Source organism: Myotis lucifugus, unplaced genomic scaffold (assembly GCF_000147115.1).
Source record: "Myotis lucifugus unplaced genomic scaffold, Myoluc2.0 scaffold_41, whole genome shotgun sequence".
Lineage (NCBI taxonomy): Eukaryota > Metazoa > Chordata > Mammalia > Chiroptera > Vespertilionidae > Myotis > Myotis lucifugus.
The window spans coordinates 4,759,030-4,779,192 of NW_005871089.1; the positions used below are offsets into that span (position 1 = coordinate 4,759,030).

Sequence of the window (20,163 nt, forward strand, 5' to 3'; positions counted from 1 at the left end):
AGGGCCTGCCCCCATGACACTTTGGCTGTGACTTTGTTTCCTCACTGAACAGCAAGGCTGAGTGGGTCTGGGGCAGAATGCCCAGAATGAGAACCTACTTTGCTATCTTTTCTCTGGGCTTGCATCTCCTCCCTGCTCTGTGAAGCTGTAAGGAGCTAGACTTGTGGCTAGAAGTACCTGTCTCTGAATCCAGAGACAGGGCTCAGGGCTATGTATAACCACATGGCCCTAAGGCTTACTGGAAAGGGAAGCTCCTAAAACACGTACCCGCCCCTCCCCACCCCCACCCCCGGACCCAGAAACCTTTCTTCTGTACTTCCGCTGTCCCCATTTCCCTGTTCCCTTTTTCTCCCTCCAAAGCATTACCCGAGTGCCAGTCAGGGACTCAGCATTTCAAAACCATTAATGTGAAGAGCCTGAGTGCTCTGTTTCTATTGGTTCTCCAGGTTGTCCCAGGTCTTGGGCTTCTGGGATCCTCTGTGTACAGATGTTCTAGTCCCTAAGACAGCTTGGCACAGCAGAGCTGCTCTGCGTGGCACTGGGATCTCTAGGAGAGCTCAATAAACCCGGGAATAAATGAATGAATCAACAAGTTATGTCTCACTGAAAGACTGAAACACCTACTACTTGTACCAACTTGTAAGGTGAAAAGACACCTTGTCTGGAGAGGGAGGTGATATACATTGTAGCATTACATCTTTGGGTGATGAATGCAGTGTTCCAGGTGGCCCAGGGCATAGTTGGGTACAACGGAAAAATGTCTAGTCTATCCTGGTGGTGTGGTCAAGGGGGTGGGCAGTGATTTTTTGGAAGAGGTGGCATGGGCTGAGTTTTGAAGATTAAGTAGGAGTTAGCTAGGAGATCAATGGGACTGGGAGAGTTCAGGGAGTAAGAAGTGCACGTGCAATTACATAGGGCAGCGAGAGTCCTGACCTCAGTCAATTAGTGAAGTTATTTAATTCTCAGTTTATTCCCAGGGCATTTCCTAATCCTAGAGAGTCCTGGACTCACAGTGCATTGGAAGCTCAGGGTCCTGACCTCCCTTGTACATACCAAGGTCAGGGGAAAGAGATCCTTTTCTACCTAAGCCCAGCATTCTAAACTGGAGGAGGGTGGTATAATAAGGATGCACATGGCTGTAAGTAAGAGAAAACCTAGTAAACAGTGTCCTAACACTTAGGGGTGGTGTTTGTTCTATACAGCAAGAAGGTCAGGGATGGGCAGTCCAGGGCTTGTGTGAAAATCCACTAGGCTGTCCAGGCCCCAGGTTTCTTCCATCATCCTTTCCACCATCCTTAGTATGAAAGCCTTAGTTTGCATGCTTCTTGCCTCATAATAGCAAGAGGGTTGCAGTGACTTCAGACTTCTGTCTATGCTGCAGACAGAAAGAATATGGAAAGGCTAAAGGGAATGTCAGTTCTTCAGCTTTTAAAGAGTGCCTTGAACCTCCACCCAGTGCTTCACTTACATCTCATTGACCAGAAGTGGGTCACATGGCTATCTCTAGCCCCATCACTGGAAGGTGGCTGGGAGAAAGAGGTGTGTAGGGGCTTGGGTCAACCAGCCAGCAGTGTCTGCTCTAGGTGGGTGTTTGTGTCAGAGCACATAGTCCTCAGGCCTTGGACACAGGAGCCAGTCAATTCAAAAATGGCCTCCCTTGAGCAGTCATTCAACCACTGTTAACAACGCTCCCTGTGCCCAGCGATTGAGCCCTGGTGTCCAATGAGGCATGAGCTGCAGTCCAAGGCCAGGCAGAAAGGACAAGAGACCAAAATGAAATCCTCCCTGGGGTAAGGGGAGCTGGATGGCAGTGGGTCCTGAGCCTGCACAAACCTTTCTTGCTTAGAAGAAAAGGGGCTTCAATAAGGCCTCCAAACCCCAGAGGAGAGGATCTGGCCTCTTCATCTGACGAGTTATGAAGTGGCTTCCATTGGAAGTTGGAAAAGATGTGCAGACAAGTGGGGTGAATTGAATATGGTATGAGGGGGTCTCTGCTCTCCAGCAAGGTCAGCCCCTAATGTCAGAGAGCCCAGGCCTGTCTTCCCACTAATGCTACCCAGGAAACTACTTCTCACGTTACAACAGAGCAAGGTCCTTCAAGTCTTTCTGAGCTTCCTCACAGTTGCCCCATCCAACCTGATTTCACTCTAGGTGTGGTGAGAAATGCCCAGGGCTGGGCCTCAGAAGACCTATGTGGCCTTGGTCAAGTATGTCAACCTCTCTGGGCCTCTAGTGACACCTTGTGGCAGCTTGGGTGAAAAAAACAAAAAATATATTGCCCTCTCACCAGTCCCTTTAGGCCAAGCCCAGGACTATCTGTCTAACCACAAGGCTGGAGTGTGGCATATCTGATCCACCCTCTCCCAGTCATGTGATTTAGCCACACTTCCCCAGGGAAGCAATTGCAGCTCAGTCCTCCAGACTTGAATTGCAGGTCTCAGAGCTCTGTCCTTCATGGTACTTTCATCAGGTCTGGGAAGAAGATGTGGGGGACATATGCTGATCACATGAAGTCAGAAAATCTCCCCATTTTCCGGAAAGAGAAAGTGAGTCCATGGTAGAGTGAAGCTTCACCTGGGTTACTAAACTATAGGCTTCCAATCATTTTCCCTTCTCAGATGGGTGTAGGGTTCACTCAACTCACAAGTAGCCAGGAAGAGTATGTATGCATGAGTGTGTGTGTGTGTGTGTGTGTGTGTGTGTTTTCATGCAACCAGGGAACTTCCTGCTAGGGCTCCTGCAATGAGATGGATTCAACCCAAACCAAGTTGTGAGGCAGGGGATCTAGTGTTTGCTTTTGAGATGAGTGCCCCAACCTAGTTGGTTGTCAGTGCTCAGTGTTCTTGGCTTCCTTTCTCGCTCCATGAGACTAACACCCTCTGCTCTGCTCTCCCACCATCCAAACCAGCTCCTATGCACAGATCTGTTGGTTGGAGCCATCTAACTACTCAGGTTGCCCAGAGGGGACTAACAGGTTGAGAAGAGCCTTCCAGCCCAAAGCCAAGAGCAAAAGGTGAAATTTCAAACCAGATCTCCATGGCCCAAAACATTTTCTCTTTCAGCCTGCCAGTCTGACCCACTGGCACAAGGAAACAGCTTTGAGCAGGAGGAAAAAGTTGTCCTGAGCCATCCACATCCCCAGCCAATTAGCTGGAAATGATAGGGAGGAGGTTATGGGTAGTGTAACTATAGACAGGGCTTGAGGACTTGGTTTGGGCCCTTGGACCAGCTCCACATCATCAAGAGAATTAAGGGTACTTGAGTAGTTGCTCTGGGCATGATGCTTACTACTTGAAAATTGGAGGCCTCCCTCAAACATTCCCATTAAATGTACTCATGCCTGAGATTTGAGAATCCCCTCAGAAGGCAGGGAGCCCATCCAGGTCCTCCTGTGGCTGGAAGAAACCTGTGACAACCCAGAGCAGGTCTGTTGACAGAAACATTGCCATGTAATCCTCTATTGCTCCATGAGATGGACATCATCATTATCCCATTTCACAGACGAGGAAACTGAGGAGGCTCAAGAGTATTGTACCATTTCAAGTGTCAAGACAGTTTGCTGCTCATGAATGAGGTCAGATGGTAAAGCCAAATGTGTGGCTAGGCCTCTACCTTATCCCTGGCTTGAGCTCGTCCTCTGCTGGGTCAGAGCTTGAAATGTGGGCTTTTGAAGTCTGGGGCCAGACCAGGCTCCTGATGCTCCACACAGTAGCCCCTTCTTTCCATCCCACAACGCTGTTCCTGAGGCATGTTCCTGTTACTCCCCTACTCCTGAATATTAAATAGCTCCCCATTACCTCCAGGGCCCACTGTCCCCATTCCCACCACCTGCCCTTCCCACATCACCAGCCTCAACCTGACTGGACTGCTCCTCACCCTCTCAACACCCTCCTGTGCCACCAACCTTCCCTTTATACCCACTGTGGACTTCCTGCCATCCATCTTTGGAAAGGGACTCCTCCAGAAAGCTTTCCAGTCTGCACTCTGTAATTGGGGCAAGTGATGTAACCTCTCGAACTTTTCAATTATACCTACGGAAAAAATAAGGGAACAAGAATCTGCCTCAGTGCCACCTCCTTTCCCTACCCCCATGTGCACACACTGAGGGCTGAGGTAGCGGGGCTGCAACAACTTTTTCATCATCCTCGTCCCTCTATGGGACTCTGTAGTTCTCTCTGTAGTTCTCCCAGAGCACCCATGGCCCCTGTCCTGTGCTCTGTTGACTTAGAAGGGTTATTTAGGGGCAGAGCCCCTCCTTCTGGGTTCCCCAGGGCCCAGGACAACATAACCCACACTCTTGGCCTCCAGGACACTCTGGAGAGCTTTCTTCCTCATTTCTTCCTCATTCCCAGGGGTGCTAATGGGTGACTTTCCTCCAAAACGTGTGTGATGGGGTTGGGGGCAGGGTGAGAGCACTTATTATCTCCCTTCCTTGCAAGCTAGGTCTTGGGGTGCAGCCAGCCCTCAGCCTTTGATGGGAGGAATACTTAATTACTTTCTCAGGCACTGAATATAAAGGAGAAGATGAAAAGCCAGGGCCACTCCCTCTCAGCAACCAGCCTGCCCCCACCTCTTTAGGATCAGACCTTCATGGGGACTACCCAGTGCCTGAAATCCCCCAGTAGCACTTCCGGTTGGGGGTCACACCAAGTACTCCTACCCAGTATGAAAACAGTGGTCAAGATCCCCTAGATTACATTGTGATCCTGGGACCCTTTGAATGAAGGAGGAAGTGACAAAAAACAGACATGAGGGCTTCTGGTTTGTGTGATGGAATCCTAAAGGAAGCCAGACACAGATTTCTCAAATGAGAGTCAATGGGGTCATGGGCTTGCCTCCCACAGGCCTGGTGGGGGCCTGCATTTGGGACAACACAGCTGGGCTCTGCAGCTCCCTTCCGTCCATTGCAGAGTGGCTGGTGTGCTCTTGGCTCTCAGTGGGCTGGAGGGGAGGGAAGAGGAGGAGAAAGAGGAGAAGGTGTCAAGAGTGTCTGAGAGGAGGAACCAAGATGCAGTGTAGGTAAACGTGGTACTCGCCACCTCCCACAACCACATCAAAATTACAACTAAAATACAGAACAAGCATCATTCAGAACCATCTGAAATCTGGCTGAATGGAAGTCCAACAATTAAAGAGTTAAACAAGAAAGTACATTGAGACTGGTAGGAGGAGCGGAGATGTGGAACTGGCTGGTCCCACATCAATGTGTGGCATGTTTTTATCCGGAGGCATATCTTGGCTGAGGAGGCCTCCTGTGAGGAGCAAGAGGTCCCAGCTGCACACCAGGCCCCGAGCCCAGTGTTACAGAGCTGAGAAGAGAAGTTCCTGTAACTTCAGGCTATAAAAACCAGTGGGAATTGTGGCTGAGTGACATGAAGGCTGTTGGAGATCCAGGTGTTCCTCTTAAAGGGCTGGTGCATGGACTTACTTGGACTCACTCCCTCTGAGTTCCAGCACTGGGGAAGCAGTTTGAGAGGATCCAGGGACATACTGGGAGAAACTAAATTTTCTGGCATCAGGGCAAGAACTAGGGGACAGCTTTTTCCCAGACAAAAGTGCTGGCAGAGGTCATTGTTCCTCTGCTCACACACACACACACACACACACACACACACACACGACTAGCAGGTGCCATATTTGAGTCTCCATCAACCTGGACCTCACTGTTCACACTGCCCTAGTGATTTCCTGAGATCCTTTCCCATCCAATTTGCAGCCCCAACCAAGATGTTTGCAGTGTCTTTTCCATATGAATGGCCTGTCCTGATTCAGGCTTCAGACTTTCCTAAAATCTCTCAAACAAGTAGCAGCTGGGCTCAGCATGTCCCATACCTCTCAATAAGTGGCCCCAGGCCCAGCTCTAGCAGCAGCTTGCCAAGGTTCACAGCTTGGCCTCCCCTGGGCACCTCCAAACCCAACACAAGTAGTAGCCACCTGCAGATCACTTTGTAGCTTGTGCTGGGTGGCCCCAGCAGGGCACAGGAAGTGGCTGACTTTGCACATCCCAGGAGGCCCCAGAGCCAGTGCACCCATTGGAAAGCTTCAGACCACACCAGATTACAACTCTATCACATCCACAAGTGACACACTCAAGGGGTGGACTCGGTGAGCACCAAGGTCCTATTGAAGCCAGTCCTGCTCCAAAGGGGTGTCTCTTGCACAGCAGCTCTCCCACTGTAGTCACAGCTGGTCCTCACAGCCAATTGGCCTGGAGATCAATTCCTCCCAGTGATGACAACAGCAATCAAGGCTTAACTACAACAGGACAGTACACATAGCCCACACAAGGGCTCACCTAGAATGCTCAGCTCAGGTGACTGGGAAGACTGAGCCACTGGGCCCTACAGGACACCTACTACACAAAGCCACTCTACCCATTCCAGGAGACATAGCATCTCCACCCAATAAATAAAAAAAAACACAGGGAAGCAGCCAACATGTGGAGACAAAGAAACATGTCACAAATGAAAGAATAAAAGAAATATCCATAAATAAAACTAATTGGAACAGAAGCAAGCAAACTACTAGATACAGAGTTCAAAGCAATAGTTATAAGGATTCTCAAGGCACTTAATGAGAGCTTCAAGGAACTTAGTGAGAACATCAAAGACATGAAAAAAGGCCAGTCAGAAATGAAGGATACACTAATTGAAATGAAGAATAATTTACATGGAATCTACAGTAGAGTGGAGGACACTGAGAATCAAATCAGTGATTTGGAATACGAGGAAGCGAAAAACACCCAATCAGAAGAGCAAAAAGAAAAAAGAATCCAAAAATATAAAGATAGTGTAAGGAGCTTCTGGGATACACATTATGGGGGTACCAGAAGGAGAAGAGAGGGAGCAAGAAATTGAAAACCTATTTGAAGAAATAATGAGAGAAAACTTCCTCTGCCTGGTGAAAGAAATAGACTTACAAGTCCAGAAAGCACAAAGAGTCCCAAACAAGATGAACCCACAGAGGTCCACATCAAGACGCATCACAATTAAAATGCCAAAGGTTAAAGAGAAAGAGAGCATCTTAAAAGTAGCAAGAAAAAGGCAGTTAGCTACCTATAAGGGAGTTTCCATAAGACTGCCAGCTGATTTCTCAACAGAAACTTTGCAGGCCAGAAAGGAGTGGCAAGAAGTATTCAAAGTGATGAAAAGCAAGGATCTACAATCAAGATTAATGTACCAGCAAAGCTCTCATTTAGAATTGAAGGTCAGATAAAGAGCTTCACAAACAAGGAAAAGCTTAAGGAATTCATCATCACCAAACCAGTATTATATAAAATGTTAAAGAGTCTTATTTAAAAAGAAGAAAAGAAGATAAAAAATATAAACAATAAAATGGCAATAAATACATATCTATCAACAATTGAATATCAAAATAAACAAGGAATCTAATGAACAAAATAAACTGATGAATAAAATAGAATCAGAAGCATGGAAACATGGAACAGACTGATGAACCTCAGAGGGAAGGAGGGGCAGGAAGAGATTAACCAAAGAACTTATATGCATACTAGTGGCCCGGTGCACGGATTTGTGCACTTTGAAAAGAAATTAATTAGAAGAAATATTTTAATATCGCTATTCACCCTTTCTCTATAATAGAAGTGTCAACCAATTTCACGATTGACAATGACAGACCAAAACACACTTGTGTGATTGGCACCAGTGAGAGCTTTATATGTATCACACATGCGTGAGTCAACTTAGCCTTATAGATAGATATAGAATAAACTTGCTTAATTAGACCTGCTTTCTGATGTAGCTAAACTTTTTCCAGCCCAGTGAAGCACCCCAACTTCTCTTTCAGGTAATTGTCAGCAACACAGCAGTAAATATCAACACGAAGCAGATTATTATGGTAGATCACTCAGGGAGAACAAAGGGTAAAATATTTAACTGCAGCAGTGTTTGACTATATTCTGCACAGTGAGAAAACTTGAAGTCATTTTCAAGGTCCACTATTTCTTACTTCTTTTCAGTAGGGTCAAGTTTCTAAACTTTCTAAATCTCCATTTTCTGGCTAATGAAAAGAAAATGCAATTCCACTGAGTCTCCTATCTACCTACTCCAGGACTTCTGTGAGGATCAAATGAGATGAGGCATGGGAAAACACTTCACAGACATTTGGTTAAAGTGTGAAATGTTTGCACCTGCCTATAAAGCAAGTCGTGTTCTTGGGCTGAAGAAACTGCAAGGAGGCTAGTTGTCGCTAGGGAGAGGAACCTGGGTGTTGCTATGTGATGTCATTACTGGGTGCCCACAACCACTGTTTCCAGGATGGGCTCGGCTGTGGGCCGCATTTTGCACCATGGGGTCTCGGCAGCATTGCTGCGATTTGGTGGGCTGTCGCTCCAGGATGGTGGTGGAGCCTGTGTCCCACTTGGGGAAAGCTGAGTGTACTTTGTGGGCACCAGGTCCATGGTGCTGTTTCTCTGTAAACGGCCAGTGTGCATCATGGCAGGTCCTGCGTTGAGCATCTGCCCACTGGTGGTCAGTGAGCATCACAGCAATTGGTCGGATGGACACTTAGCATATTAGCCTTTTATATATATAGACTAGAGGCCCGGTGCACAAAAATTTGTGCACTGGCAGGGGGGGGGGGGTATCCCTCAGCCCCACTTGTGCCCTCTCACAGTCTGGGACCCCTCGGGAGATAATGACCTGCTGGCTTAGGCCTGCTCCCGGGTGGCAGAGGGCAGGCCCAATCCCTAGGTGCCTCCCCCGCAGCCCCTGGTCGGGCTCAGAGCCGGTCCGATTGGGGAGTTGGGGCGCCGCCCCCTGTCATGCGATGCCACCCTCAGTCACGCTCAGGGTAGGGCCGATTGGGGGGTTGGGGTGCCACCCCCTGTCACACTCAAGGCAGGGCCGATGGGGAGGTTGCGGCTCCACCCCGTCATACACAGAGCAGGGTCCATGGAGGGGTTGGGGCGCTGCACCCTCTCACACACAGAGCAGAGCTGATCAGGGGGTTGGGGAGCTCCCCCCTATCAGGCACAGAGCAGGGCTGATCAGGGGGTTGGGGCGCCTTCCCCTGTTATGAACAGAGCAGGGCAGATAGGGAGGTTGTGACCCCGCCCTCTGTCACACACAGAGCCGCAGGGCAATCAGGGGGTTTGGGCGCTGCCCCCTGTCACGCTGCTCCAGGGGCCAGGAGCCTCGCGGCTCCGCTGATCCCAGTGCTGGGAGGCCTCACGGCTCCGCTTGACACAGGGGCAGTGAGGCCTTGCTGCTCAGCTGATCCCAGTGCTGGGAGGCCTCACGGCTCCGCTGATTCAGGTGCCAGGAGGCCTTGCAGCTTCGCTGATCCCAGGCTGGGAGGCCTCGCGGCTCCACTGATTCCGGTGCCAGGAGGCCTCGGGAGGCCTTGTGGCTCCACTGATCCCGGGTTCGGGAGGCCTTGCAGCTCCACTGATCCCGGGTTCGGAGGCCTTGAGGCTCCACTGATCCCAGTGCTGGGAGGCATATAACCCTTTTACTATATAGGATAGAGGCCTGGTGCACTGGTGGGGGCCTGCTGGTTTGCCCTGAAGGGTGTCCTGGATCAGGGTGGGGGTCCCCACTGGTGTGCCTGGCCAGCCTGGATGAGGGGATGATGGCTGTTTGCAGCTGGTCACAGCCCCTTCAGGGTGGGGGTCCCCACTGGGGTGCCTGGCCAGTCTGGGTGAGGGGCTGAGGGTCGTTTTCAGGCTGGTGGGTGACTGAAGCTCCTAACCTCTCTTTTATTTCTTTTTTATTCTGGGATTTATTTACCTTCTATGGCTGTCACTGGAGCTGAGAGCCGTCTTTAGCTCTGAGGCTCGGCTCCAGCTCTGAGACCTCGGCTGCTGAAAGCATATTTCTGGGCTTTGTTTACCTTCTGTATTTGAAACTTTGTTGCGACTCCAGCTCTGAGATCCCGGCTGACTGAAAGCAGGTTTCTGGGTTTTGTTTAGCTTCTATATTTGCAACATAGTTTCTTAGAGAGCAGCTGAGATGCCGGCAGCGGCAGGCGGGGAACCTGGCTTCCTCCGTCACTGGAGCAAGCAAGCCTCCTGTTCACTTCAGGGGCCTGGCTGCCGGCCGCCATCTTGGTTAGTGTTAGGTTAGGTGGCTCAGGAGGCGGCGCAAGAAATAGAGAGTCCAGTGAATCAGAAAAGAAAGGAAAGGAAAGTTTATTCTGCGTCCCCGGGAGACCCACGTACCCCCAAAGACAGGGCACGTGGATTCACGCCAACATGGAGGGGGGCGCTTTTTTTATACTGCGGTTGGGTGAGGGCGGGGGCCTGAACTGAGGAAGTGTCCTCAGCAGGGATCATCACACATTCAACTGAGGGAGTCTCAGCCGCAGGGGGTGGGCGGCACATTCAGGAATGGGTCAGTATCTTGTGCGGGGATCTCTGTGAACTTCAAGGAGAAGCAGGTATCTGTGTCTGGCACGCTGACCCGTGAGAGATTCCAGATCTGTGAGAAATTCCAGAGGAAGTCCATTGTCTCATCCCATGTCCGCATGTATCCGATCCCGGGCTCCCTCCGACCTAACAGTTAGCAGTTAATTTGCATATCTCGCTGATTAGCCAATGGGAAGTGTAGCGAAGTTACGGTTAATTACCATGTTTCTCTTTTATTATATAGGACTAGAGGCCTGTTGCATGAAAAGATTCATACAATAGGCCTTCCCTTCCCCTGGCTGCTGGCACCGGTTTTCCTCTGGCACTCGGGACCCAGGCCTTAGCTTTGGCCATAGCCGCCTTCAGTCTTTGCTGCTCCGGCCGGAGCCGCCTTTAAGCCTTCGCTGCTCTGGCTGGAGCCACCTTCAGTCTTCGCTCCCCCGTTTCACACCTACGTATGCAAATTAACCACCATCTTTGTTGGCGGTTAATTTGCATATATCGCTGATTAGCCAATGGGAGGCGTAGCGAAGGTATGGTCAATTACCATGTTTGTCTATTATTAGATAGGACTAGGGGCCCAGTGCAGGAATTCGTGCACCTTGAAAGGAACTGTGGGCTGCGAGGCTGCAGTGGGCACAGGGTTGGGTCTCAGCTCATCCTCTGTGCCCCCACCCAGCCCCTCCTGCCGCGGCCCTGGTCCCCTCTCTGCCAGCAGCCCCGCTCTCGCTGCCACCACTCCCATGCGCTAACGGCGCCAGCCCCACTCACACCCGCTGATGGTATGGAGTGATTGGGGCCAGTGCCATCAGCGGGTACGAGAGGGGGCTGCTGGCCCCGATCGCCCCTCAGGAGCAGGGGGAGGTGAAGAAGCTCTGAGGGGCAATTGGGGCTGGCAGCCGCCTCTCGCACCCACTGATGGCGCCTAGCGATCAGGACTGGCACTGGGCACTGGTAGCAGGTGTGAGTGGCAGCTCCGGTCCTGGCAGTGGGTGCGAGCGGGGCCGGCACCAGCAGCAGGTGCGAGTGCTGGGTGGGACCGCGGCGCACGGGAGCAAAGAATTTTCAGTAACCACCAAAGGCTTGCCCCGATGACAGCGACCAGCGCCCTGCCTTGGTCTGGCAACCCCACTCACCTGCTCCACGATCCTGCCGTGGCTGACGCCCACCATGTTCTGCACACGCCCCCTGGTGGTCAGCACACGTCATAGTGACCAGTTGTTCGGTTGTTCCGGTTGTTCCGCTGTTCAGTCTATTTGCATATTAGCCTTTTTATTTTATAGGATAGGCATTACCAATGGACACAGACAAGAGGGTGGTGAAGGCCTGGGGCAGGGTGGGATCTGGGTGGAGAAGGAAATGGGGGGGGGGTGTAGGGAGGGGAACATCAATAATAAATATTTAAAAAATAATAATAATAAAAGAAAAAAGTGTCTGAGCAAGAAACAGGGGAGAGGGCGAGGAAGAAAAGTTGGGCATCATTGCAGGGCAGGCCCATCATCCTGGATTCTTCCTTGTAGGTGGCGCTGGCTGCTGTGCCTCAACCTGGAGACACTTTTCTGCCCTTTCTTTGGAAATGTCCTAGAGTTCAGCCCAGTAGAGACCCTGACTTCAGGCTCTGAGCCCAGGTTGCACACAAAGCTGGAGGGGGCTGATGGAGTGGGACCTCCAGAGCAGGATTGGTGGGGAGGAGTTTGACGGGGAACTTCTACCTGGAAGGCACCCTGGTGCCTGAACATCCCCTGCCCTCCCTTCCATGCCAGTGCTACTCCTTCCCAGAGAGGTAGTTGGAGTAGTGGGGGGCTGCTTGGGGCTGCGGTCCCCCTACCATTGACTAGTTGCATGATCTTGGACATATCTAAGCCTTAGTTGCTTCATCTGTAAAATGGGGATTGTAACAGCATCTCTAGGTGTGTTATGAAGATAAATAAACACAATGTATGTAAACTGCTTAGCATAATTGGTGGCATGGGTCAGATGCTCACAACTCTTAGCTATTATTATGATTATTATTAATCCCATTGGGCAGTGCTTCTCAACCTAAAATTCCACACTCCCTTGCGATAAGCATATAAACCTCAAACTCCTCCCTTTAATAGTACAGGATTGAAAATGCCAAAGAAATAAAAGGTTGAGGCAAAAAAACCAAAGGACTTATTATACAGAATATGCTTTTTCAAACGAAAGAGTGCTCCCCAACACAGCTGAGGCTCACTCTGAGGGTGTGGAATGGGGAGGTAAGAATAGCTTGGACTGTACTTGTGGGTCCCTCAAGCCAACCAGATAGTGTGTTGGGAGGGGTGGGGGGGGGGGCAGGAGAGGGACCCTCTACTCTAGCCTGCCTGCCTACTTGCCCCAAGAGGCCTCTGGATCCCAGCCCAGCTTACCAGCTCCAAGGGCAATGCCTTTTAGGGGGCAGAGGGAGCTCTTCCTAATACAAATACCTTTGGACCCTCCAATGTCAGCTGGTGTCCCATTCTCATGCTAATACAGAAGGAGGTTGGGAGTAGCATGAAAGGGACATTGCTGACTATAGTAAATCTACCTCCTGCCAGGCCCTGAGGACAAGACTTTGTCTACTTTCCAGCCAAGCCTCCTAGTACTCACCACCACATACTCAGCACAGGGTTCCAGCCCTATAGTTTTGACAAGTCTTCTGGTGAGCTGGGTGGGTTCCACAATGCAGAGTCCATAAGCTGGACAACTGCCTCTTCCCAATCTCCCATGCAAATATTTGAAAATAACAATTGCTCTACCTTACCCCTCTTCTGCCCCTCTTTGTGAGGTGCTTCATGCATTGGAGTTATCTCTTGCAACCCTCACCTGGTAGCCCATGGAAATGAGACTCACAGAGAGTGGCACTTTGTCCCAGACCTTACAGCTGTGGTACCAGGATCCAAATCCAGGTGTGTGTACTCCAGGACTCCAGCTTGAGGCCTTTTGGGTGGTGATATTGGAGACCTTATAAGTGACATGATGGCATCAGGGAGGCCTGGTATGTGAGGGAGGTGGGGTTCACACAGGCAGATCCAGGCCCTGGGAGGTGCAAGCATAGGCAGGACCTAAGTGTCTGAAAGGGACCCAGAAATGGTGGCTCAGGTTCAGTAGGCGCCTCCTCCAGTGCTGAATTCAGAGTTTCCAGCTCAGGCCCTCCTGGGGTTCATGGAGAAGCAGAAAGAGCTGTGTAGGAACTCTTTTTAAAGGGATTGAGAATCTTCAACAAAAGAAAGGCACTTAAATCAAAGCAGGAAGGTGACAGCTAGCATAGTGGATCTCTCCATTCTAGCACCACATCTCTGTTCAATTCTGCTTCCAGCTGTGCTGGCAGTGTCCTCCCCCCACCCCAACATATCCCTGAGATGGTTCACTTTCTGCCTCAGGGTCTTGTCCAATGCCAGGGAAGTCTACTTGACCCCTGAGCAAACATAGGCTGAAAGTGCAGGGGAGCTAACACCCCCAGGTCAACCCTTCGCCAACTGGGGAATAGGAGCCAGTGGGTAGAGGGTCCCCAGAGGAGTCATTCTGGGAATTTTTCCTGAAATTAAACTCCATGGTCCCCAAGGGAGGAAAGAAATAGGGCTGGTGATGCTGGCTTGGAGTTGTTGAGGGAAGTTGTTGGGGGGTTTGATGGGAAAGCCATTTTGCCTTAATTGTATTGTGCACATTAAACCAACAACTCCAGGAGCAAGAGGGTGGGGAAGGCAGAGTGGAAAGATGTTGGAATGAACTGGTGATAGGGGTGTGGTGGGGGCAGCTGAGGATTCAATGAGGATAAAGGATGGGCCAGACAAGGACACCCCACCCCATTTCTTGCCAATTAGAACATAGAGAATGTGGTAGGTAGAGGGTGGGAACTGGGATGCTGCTGAATTGACCATCTATTAAGTGCCAGGCATTGTGCCAGATGCTCTACTAGATCCTACACACTCATAAGCGGCTTTACATGCAGCTCCAGATACAACCCTTATAGTAGAGCTTTGAGGTGAACACTATTGCTTCATAACTTCCCACAAGGGATCAGCACAGAGAGGCCAATGACTTGCCCAAGGTCACACAGGGTTTAACAACCCCATCCACTCCAGCTGTGATGAGCCTAATCTCTACAGTGAAGAGGATGGGAGAACTGAGGGCAGACCCCTGGTGAAGGATGAACAAGCCATTTTGGAGAATCTATGAATTGACACAGACCCTACCATGAAGTAAGCCAGCCACCCAGTAATGAATGCACTGATTCATTCATTCCTTCCATCACTGACTCTAACATCTGGACCTTCATAGTTGTAAAGACTGACTATGGCCTTGTAAAAGGGGAAGCCCTGGGCCCTTCATGCCAGTAGGAGGAGAATGAAGATCTCTGAGAGGATCAGTGGTATCAGAAAGGCTTCCTAGAAAAGTGTGGCTGGAACTTGGATGTCTACTTCCCCTCTCTGTTTCCAAGTTGCCTTATTTGGAAACAGGACATGGCATCCCTGCCCTTTTCTTCCTGTTAGGGGCCCCTGGGAGGATCCGGGAGCTCCATGCTTTAGAATTTGAGCATCTGAGGGTGTGCTAGAGAGTGGTTAAGATTCTCTCAGGCTAGAAACAAAGAACTCAGAGGGTTGTGGGGAAACTAAGCCAGGAAGACTGGTCCTGGGGGAAAGAGGTGGCAGATCCATGGCAGAGGCAAAAACAGCCTGGATTTTGGGGCCTAGAGTTTGTTAGGCCCCAACCAGAGACAGTGCCCAAAGCCCTGGTGCTGACTGGCAAGAAAAGATCTAGAGACAATGGCCCCAATAGAATGGAGCCTAAAGGCATCATCCTATCTAATAAAAGAGAAAAATGGTAATTAGCATACGACCGCTACCCTTCCCATTGGCTAATCAGAGCGATATGCAAATTAACTGCCAGTCAAGATGGCGGTTAACCGCCAACAAAGATGGCGGCTAATTTGCATACTGCAGGCAGGATGGGACAGCGCTATTCTGCCTGCCCCGCCGCCATCCGGGCCTGCTATCTGTGACCCTGATGGCGGGCAACCCCTGTGCAACCCGACCCAGGGCTGGCAGGCGTGACCCCAGCGATCTGCCACTGGCCAGGCCCCCAACCGGCTCTCCCTCTGGAGATCCCCCGACACTGGCGGGAACTGCTGCCCTTCAGCCAGCAGTCACGCCCCCAACAGGCCCTCCCACCAGGGATGAGCAACCGGAGATCCCACAGCAGGAAAGGGGGGCCTGCAGCCAGCCCCTGTGTGTGCCTGCCCGTGGGATCTCCGTGGAGATCACGGAGCAGGAAAGGGCGGCCTGCAGCCAGCCCCTGTGTGTGCCTGCCCGTGGGATAGCCCCAGAGATCATGGATTAGGAAAGGGCAGCCTCTAGCCAGCCCCTGGGTGGCTGCAGGGATCACAGAGCAGGATAGGGCGGCCTGCAGCCAGCCTCTGTGTGCGCCTGCCCCTGAGTCACTGCTAAGATCCCCGAGCAGGAAAGAGTGGCCTCTAGCCAGCCCCCATGTGTGCCAGCCCCTGGGTCGCTGCAGGGATCACAGAGCAGGAAAGGGTGGCCTGCAGCCAGCCCCCCTGTGTGCCTGTCCCTGGGTAGCCCTGGGCATCCCACAGCAGGAAAGGGCGCCCCACCCTGGCCACAGCTCAAGGGAGAGTACAACATGCAGTGGAGGCCAGGAGCCTGAGAGATCAACAGAGAGGGGCGCCTGCTTGAAGCCTTCAGGGTGTGGCTGGGGGTAGGCCCCCAGCAGACACACACACACACACACACACACACACACACACACACAGCGCCTACTCTGAGCTTCCAATGTGGTTGGGAGCAGACCACCAGTGGACACACACACACAGCAACTGCTCGGAGCTTATGTGGCGGAGCTAGGGGCAGGCCCCCAGCAGACACACACACACACGGGGACGGCTGCACCGAGCCTCTGCTGCCAGACTGTGGCCATCAGTAGGACATCCACTGAGGGCTCCCGGACTGAGGGGCAGGCTTGGCTGAGGGAACCCCATCCCCCAGTGCACGAATTTCGTGCACCGGGCCTCTAGTCTATATTATAAAAAGCCAATGGCAGTAATGCCAGAACGACCCAACGACCAGTCACCAGGAGGTGCACTGATGGGCCCCATGGCGGTGGTGGGTGGGACTCTGGGTCTCACATGATTTTGCAAGCTAAGCCTCTAGTCTATAAATATATAAAAAGCCAGCGACCAGAATGCTGGAATGACTGGAATGACCAGAACAACCAGTCACTATGATGCCCACTGTGGCTGGCCAACCAGCCCGATCAGGGGCAGGGCTGGCCAGCCAACCTTCTGTGGCCCCTCCCCCTTGCTGGCCCTACCCCCAATCACCCTCCCCCCAATCAGGGGTGGGGCTGGCCAACATCCCACATCCCCTCCTCCCTGCCAGCCCAGCCTCCAGTTGGCCCCCATTGGGGCAGGCTGGCCAGACCCACCTGTGTACAAATTCGTGCACCAGGCCTCTAGTCAAGAATAACTGGAATGAGATCGTTAATAGCTTTGATAACATGAACCTCTCAGAGTCCCTCCTCTGTGGCATCTATGCCTGTGGTTTAGAGAAGCCCTCTGCCATCTAGTAGTGAGCCATTCCTCCTTGTATCAAGGGTTATGATGTGATCGTTCAAGCCCAATCTGGGACAGGAAAAACAGCTACTTTTGACATAAGGATTCTGCAACAGACTAAAGGCTACCCAGGCCTTGGTCCTGGAACCCACTAGAGAATTGGCACAGCAGATACAAAAGGTAGTCATGGCTTTAGGAGATTACATGGGTGCCTCCTGCCATGCCTTCATTGGGGATACCAACATGCATGCTGAGGTGCAGAAGCTGCAGATAGAAGCTCCCCATATCATGGTGGGCACCCCAGGACATGTGTTTGACATGCTTAATCGCAGATACCTGTCTCCCAGATACATCAAAATGTTTGTACTGGATAAAACTGATGAAATTTTAAGCCGTGGGTTCAAGGACCAGATCTATGACATATTCCAAAAGCTCAACAGCAACACCTAGGTGGTATTTCTGCCAGCTACAATGCCTTCTGATGTGATTGAGGTGACTGAGAAGTTCATCAGGGGCCCCATTCAGATTCTTGTCAAGAAGGAAGAGTTGACTCTGGAGGGTATCCGCCAATTCTATATCAACGTGGAATGAGAGGAGTGGAAGCTGGATACATTGTGTGACTTATATGAAACCTTACCATCACCCAGGCAGTCATCTTCATCAACATTCAAAGAAAGGTTGATTGGCTCACTGAGGAGATGAACACCTGAGATGTCACTGTCTCTGCCATGCATGGAGATACGGACCAAAAGGAATAAGATGTCATCAGGAAGGAGTTCTGCTCTGGCTCTAGCAGAGTATTGATCACCACTTACCTGCTGGCCAGAGGCAGTGATGTGCAGTAGGTTTCTTTAGTCATCAACTATGACCTTCCCACCAACAGGGAAAACTATATCCACAGAATCGGTCAGGTGGACATTTTGGCCGTAAGGGTATGGCTATTAATATGTTGACAGAAGAAGACAAAAGGACTCTTTGAGGCATTGAGATCTTCTACAATAGCTCCATTGAGGAAATGCCCCTCAATGTTGCTGACCTCACCTGAGAGGGGCTGGCTTGCTACTTCATCCCAGCTAGGGTTCTCAGTCCTTGGCAGTCTGAGGAGGAGCAGGAGTGGGGGAGGGAAGGAAGCCAAAGGGTGAACATCTTGTCTTTCTTTTTCCTTTGAATAAATGTCATTTTTTAGGCAAAGAAGGAACCATGAACAATTTAGATACCCTTTTCTTTGGGGTAGGCTCATGCCCCAGGTGCCATCTCTTCTCCCAAAAACACTGATCCACTTCTCTAATCTAATCAACCTCCAAATCCCAGAGATTCCCTGTTCCTCTGAAAATGACTCAAGGGGGCTATAATGTCACTCACTCTCATTTATTGGACCAAATCTGGAGGGAGAACCCCTGAGTTAGATGGCAGGGGGGTGGGGGGGGCAAGAGAGAAAAAATAGTAGCCATTTTTCACATTGTTTGTTCAGGAAACAAAATTCTGAATGAAATTACTTGGAAATTGAACTTTTTTTTTTTAAAAGATGAACTCAATAATCTCAGATCCCCTCTCTTTGTCCAGAGGATTCCAGTCTTATCAGATAGGCATCATGGATTCCAAGCCAAACCACTGAGGCAATCCCAACTCTGCATCTTCCAGACTGAAAAGGGGGGGGCAAGTTACTCAACCTCTCTGTGCTCCAGTTTCTTTACCTGTAAAATGGGCTATATGAGGAGTAAATAACCACTGGACACAGGACCTAGAACACAGCAAGTTCCATATAATTGTTAGCTGTTAATTATTTACGTTAGTGGACCCCAATCATTTCTGACAGCCCTCTCTCTCTCTTTCTCTCTCTCTCTATATATATATATATATACACACACACACACACACACACTAGAGGCCTGGTGCACAAAAATTTGTGCACTCGGGGGGGGCGGTGTCCCTCAGCCCTGCCTATGCCCTCTCGCAGTCTGGGACCCCTCGGGGGATGACCACCTGCTGGCTTAGGCCTGCTCCCTGGGGGATTGGGCCTAAGCTGGCAATCAGACATCCCTCTGGCAGCCCGGCAGCACTCGGGAGATGTCCACTTGCCAGCGGGGAGCAGACCTAAGTTGCAGTCGGACATCCTTAGCGCTGCTGAGGAGGCAGGAGAGGCTCCCACCACCACCGCTGTACTGGCAGCCATCAGCCTGGCTTGTGGCTGAGCAGAGCTCCTCCCATGTGAGAGTGCACTGACCACCAGAGGGCAGCTCCTGCATTGAGCGTCTGCCCCCTGGTGGTCAGTGTGTGTCATAGTGACCAGTCATTCCCAGTCCTTCTGCTGTTAGGGTCAGTTTGCATATTACCCTTTTACTATATAGGATAGAGGCCTGGTGCACAGGTGGGGGCCGGCTGGTTTGCCCTGAAGGGTGTCCCGGATCAGGGTGGGGGTCCTGCTTGGGTGCCTGGCCAGCCTGGATGAGGGGCTGATGGCTGTTTTCAGGCTGGCCACACCCCCTTTAGGGTGGGGGTCCCCACTGGGGTACCTGGCCAGTCTGGGTGAGGGGCTGAGGGCCATTTTCAGGCTGGCCTGGGATTGAAGCTCCCAGCCTCTCCTTTTTTTTCTTTTTTTTTAATTCTGGGATTTATTTACCTTCTATAATTGAAACTCTGTTGCCTTCACTGGCGCTTCCAGCTCTGAGGCTGCGGCTGGCTGAAAGCAGGTATCTGGTGTTTGTTTAGCTTCTATAATTGAAACTTTGTTGCTTTTGGAGCTGTTGGTTTCGGAGCTTAGAGCCAGGCCACGGCAGGCGGGGAACCTTGGCTTCCTCCATCACTGGAGCAAGCAAGCCTCCTGTTCGCTTCAGCTGCGTGGCTGTCAGCCGCCATCTTTGTTGGCAGTTAAATTGCATATCTCGCTGATTAGCCAATGGGAAGAGTAGTGGAGTTACGGTTAATTACCCCTTTTGTCTTTTATTAGATAGGATATATATATGGAGAGAGAGAGAGATCGATATATATGGAGAGAGAGAGAGATCGGTCAAATCATTTGTATGCATGTATTTCAGTGCTAATATATTGTGCCACAAAACATATACAAAATAGTAATTTTAAAAGGATAATACAAAAATATATAAATAGAAGTTCTAATACTTTCTTTCTACACCCCAGTGGATTTTTTGAGTCCCCACTGGAAGCAGGCACGGTGCTTTGGTGACCACTTCTTGTACTAGCAGCCTGCATACATTGTAGTGATTTGGGCAGC

The 20,163-nt window shown here is 50.9% G+C and overlaps 1 pseudogene; it reads left to right on the top strand.

Moving 5' to 3' along the window:
• The first annotated feature begins 13,199 nt into the window (after positions 1 to 13,199).
• On the top strand, positions 13,200 to 17,861 carry LOC102436858 (annotated as a pseudogene).
• The last annotated feature ends 2,302 nt before the right edge of the window (positions 17,862 to 20,163 follow it).